The sequence below is a fragment of the Penaeus japonicus genome, unplaced genomic scaffold (assembly GCF_977035675.1).
Source record: "Penaeus japonicus unplaced genomic scaffold, GWHDUDI00000001_assembly GWHDUDI00000006, whole genome shotgun sequence".
Classification (NCBI taxonomy): domain Eukaryota; kingdom Metazoa; phylum Arthropoda; class Malacostraca; order Decapoda; family Penaeidae; genus Penaeus; species Penaeus japonicus.
In genome coordinates, this window is record NW_028234408.1 from 44,437,507 (window position 1) to 44,442,506 (window position 5,000).

Sequence of the window (5,000 nt, forward strand, 5' to 3'; positions counted from 1 at the left end):
TCAATACCGCGAGAGAGACAACTGCATTCACCTCTTGTACTGCTTCTTCTGCTTCTACTGGTGCTTCCGCTCCTGTGCTTGCTGCCACTGAACCTCCGGCTACTCTGCTCAGTCTGCTGTCCCTGCTACGGCGGCTACTGCTGTTGTTTACACTGCTATTGCTTCTTCTGCTATTGATGGTTCTGCTGGGGGTTTTATTAATGAAGGGGATTTTATCGTTTTTTGTGTTTTGTTTTTTTTGTTTTTTGTTTTTTATTGCTTTTGTTGTTACTTGTCACATGTTTGTGTTCCTTCGGCTATTAGCTGGTTGTGCTGTTAAGCGAATTTTGGTAATCTCACCAAAAAAATAAAAAATAAAAAATAAATAAATAAATATACATATATATATATATATATATATATATATATATATATATATATGTGTGTGTGTGTGTGTGTGTGTGTGTGTGTGTGTGTGTGTGTGTGTGTGTGTGTGTGTGTGTGTGTGTGTGTGTGTGTTTGTGTGCGTGTGTGTGTGTGTGTGTGCGTGTGTGTGTACATATACTTCTTCTTCTTCAATGGGGAAAGGGAGTAAACTGTTTAAGTAATAACAAAAATTATAACATGGATCATGGAAATGACGATGATGATGATGATGGTAAAGATAATGATAATGATAATAATGATGGTAATAGTGATAATGATAATAATAGTAATGATAACATTAACACCAAGAATATGTTTGATAAAAAAGGTGGACAATGATATCATTAATTGGTAATGATAACAATGATGATAATAAATATAATAATAATGATAATAACAATAACAATAACAAAAATGGAAACAGTAATAATACTAACTACAGTAAAACAACAACAACAAGAATAGTGATGATAATGATAATGATAATGATGGTGGTTATGATAATTGAAATATTTATGATAACAATAATAATGAAAATGATAGCAATGATAATAATGATAATGATAACAATAATGATAATGATAATAATAATAACAATGAATATGGTAATGATAATGATTGTGGTATTGACGATGATGGTGATGTGATGATGATGATTATGATGTTCATGATGACGGTAATGATGATAATTATAAAAAAATTATGATGATATGGATAACGACAAAGATAATGATAATAATAACAGCAATAACAACCTACCAACAATAACAATAATAATAATGATACAAAGCTAACAATAAAATGGAAGAAGAAAGAAATGAGCGAACAGGAAGAGGGAGGGGGGGGGGGCAGAGGAATGAAAGAGAGAGGAGGAGAGGGATAAGAGAGAGGGGGGGAGGGGGATTAAGACGAATCTGGATGGGATTAATGGAAGTTTGTTATCTCTCAAAGGATTTCATCTTGAATGCGTGTCTTGGGAAGGGGTTGGGTGGGCGGGGGGGTGGGGGGAGAGGAGCTAGAGAGAGAAGAGGATTTTCAATGTTGAATTTTCATGTTGACGAAAATGTAATTTGTAGTTCAGAATTTCTCTTATGGGTCCATTTTTTTTAGATCTTCGACAATTCTTAACGTCATAACTTCTAAATAAAAGCTTATATGTATGTAAACACATAAAAATACCAAACCCCAAGAAATAAACATATATAAAAATAATTGTGAAAAAGATGGAAACATTCACACACACACACACACACACACACACACACACACCAAATCATCAAACCCAAAGAAAAGAAAATAACATAGAAAATAATTGTGAAAAACATTCACACGCACACACACACACACCAAACTATCACCCTCCCCCCATCCCCCCCCCACACACAAAAAAAAAAAAATATATATATATATATAACAATAATAATGATAATCATAATAACAATAATAATGATAATAATAATAATAATAATAATAAAATAATAATAATGATAATAATAATAATGGTAATAATAATAATAATAAATAATAATAATCATAATAATAATTAATAATATAATCCCATAGAATAAAAAAAAGGGGGGAAGAGAAGAAAGATCAAAACTTCATGTGAAGTCTCTCTTAAATGGGTCTCTCCCTCGTCCCTCTCGTAATTAAAGTATAGAGTACAAATTCACGACTAATTTTGCAGCTTCCTCTGTTGCATGAGCATCAGGGTAGGTGCCTTTGTCTTGCGTTGAAAAAGAATTATTGGTTTATTTGAATTCTATGCATTTCATCCTGTGTTCAATATGTACTTCGTGTTGCGTTTTTTTTTTTTTTTTTTTTTTTTTTTTTTTTTTTTTTTTTTTTTTTTTTTTTCATCGTTGGTCCTTCTAATTGGATTTATCGTATCGCAGGTGTTTCAGGTTAGAGCACGGGGCACTTTCTAATAGGAAGGTTTATTGGTGCATGTGCTATGAATGGGTTGCAGTAATGGATCTAATAAATAAGGATATATATTTATCACTTTCTCGCTGTTTCTTCTGTAATTCTGTCTATGTTTTCGCTTGTAAACACACGTAAACACACACACACATACACACACACAGAGACATACACACACACACAAACACAAACACACGAACACACGCTAAATAATTTGCCAAAAAAATATTTCCAGATATTTTTTTTTTCTAGTGATGAAGCCTTTAAGTAAACATCTTGGAAGCTTCTTCCTTTCCGTTATATATTCTTAGAAATATCCAATAATAGCAAAACCAATCATGATGGAAACGACGAAAAAAAATCTAATGGATAAAAGTTTTGCTGTATAATTATGTTGGAAAAGTTGGTGAATTAATTTTAGTTTATTTTTGCCTAAAGAGTTTGTCTGAACTATATATAAACACATATAAATTCATACATGTATATTGTACATACATACCCCTTTAAACCTATGTGTCATACACGTGTGCATAAATATATATACATGTATAACATACAACCATACACACAAAACCTACATGTCATACTCACATGACATAGCAGTTTATATATAAGCCATACATGTCAATGGAATGCCACTCCCTTTTTCATAACATTTTCAGTTTCCTCTAAATCAATCCGCTAACATATTTATAAACAACTTTTAACCACCTCCCCTTCCCACTCCCCTTACCCCCCAACCCCTCCCCCCTTAGCTCCCCTTACTAAAACAACCAAAATATGTAAAGACTACCCCCCTATCCCTACCCCTCTATCTTCTCCCCCTATCCTCCCCCCCCTTCCCTCCTCTTACTAAAACAACCAAAATATGTCAAGACAACCCCATATCCCTCCCCCCCTATCCTCTCCCCCCTACCCTCTCCCCCCTTCCCTCCTCTTACTAAAACAACCAAAATATATAAAGACAACCCCATATCCATCCCCCCCTATCCTCTCCCCCCCTTCCCTCCTCTTACTAAAACAACCAAAATATATAAAGACATCCCCCTATCCTTCCCCCCTATCCTCTCCCCCCCTTCCCTCCTCTTACTAAAACAACCAAAATATGTAAAGACAACCCCCCTATCCCTCCCCCCTATCTTCCCTACCCACCCCCCCTAGACACACACAAGGAGATGCAAACAATGTTCCCTTTTTCCCGGTTTCCCTTATGCTTCCAGCTTTCGGTAACAGTAAATCGGAAAGACAAGCGAGCATCGTGTTGCACCCCGGAGGAGGTTTAGTATTCTTAAGGCACGAGTCTCTTTTTCCGGGTCACACAGGGGCGAGAGGAGGAGGGGGAGGGGGAGGGGAGGGAGATTGGCATGGGGTAGGTTGAGGGGTTAAGGGGGAGAGGTGGGCATTGGTAGCCAGACATCACATTCTCCATTGCGTAGGGAAGGGGAAGGGGAAGGGGAAGGGGAAGGGGGGGGGGGTTGGGAGAGGTAAGGGAGGAACAGCTTCAAGGGAGGGAGGGGAGGGTTGGGGGAGAGGGAGGGGAGGGTTGGGGGAGAGGGAGGGGAAGGTTGGGGGAGAGGGGGGAGGGTTGGGGGAGAGGGAGGGGAGGGTTGGGGGAGAGGGGGGAGGGTTGGGGGAGAGGGAAGGGGTAAGAATAAGAGGGAAGAGTTGGGGGAGAGGGGGGAGGGTTGGGGGAGAGGGAGGGGAGGGCTGAGGGAGAAGGAGGCGAAAACTTGCATTTAGGTGAAAGAGAGAATGGAAAGGGAACGATAGGGAAAGAAAGAGGGAATGGAGGAGGGAGAGGGATGTAGAAAAGGTATATTCGAGTGAATAAGTGAGAGGAACAAAAACAAACAAGAAGAACCAGGAAAAAAAAAGGAACGAGAATAAATGGAAGGAAAGAACGAGAAAAAAAAAAATGGCAGGATTTCCAAACCTTGACATAACGCTCGAGTCGCCAATTTTAACGACGTTGTATAGAGACAGTAGCTACTGGCGATGAAAACACAGTAGATAATGAATAAGGGGAAGAGGGAAATTTATTATTAATGAATGAAAAGAACGGAGTGGATGGAATAAGTGACAATATTTCCGTCTGTACATGTGTCTTTTCCTTTGTGTTTGTGTCAGTGTGTCTATGTATTCATCTGCATTTCTTCGTGTCTCTGTTCATATGTATCTCTAATTGAATACATATTGTGGCTGCCCGTATTATGTATTTCACTTCACCTGTGTATGTCTGTTTCGCCCCTTCCCGAATGTCTCCCTTGGCAAATTCTATATGGCTTCATCGTGTTTATTTAGGTTGGTGTTAGGCAACTATGATGCAATTAAGGAAACAACATAACACACACGTGAGTTTTCATCATCATAACGATACAATATTATAAAGATCGTCGCACACCTTTAAAATCGTATGTAAACATTTCTGTAAACATGTGAACAATTATACATGCTTTACTTTTAAGTGAAATAGACCCAAAAAAATGTACTTTGATGAAATGGAATTCCACGAGAAAGAAAAAGCACAACAGGGGAAGACAAATGACTTACGGACGTTAAAAAAAAAAAAAAAAAAAAAAAAAAAAAGACAGGAAGACGTTAGGAGAAAAAAAAGATGAAAAGAAGGGAGAGAAGCCTTTAATAAAAATGGAAAGAAAACGTCAAGGAAAGGG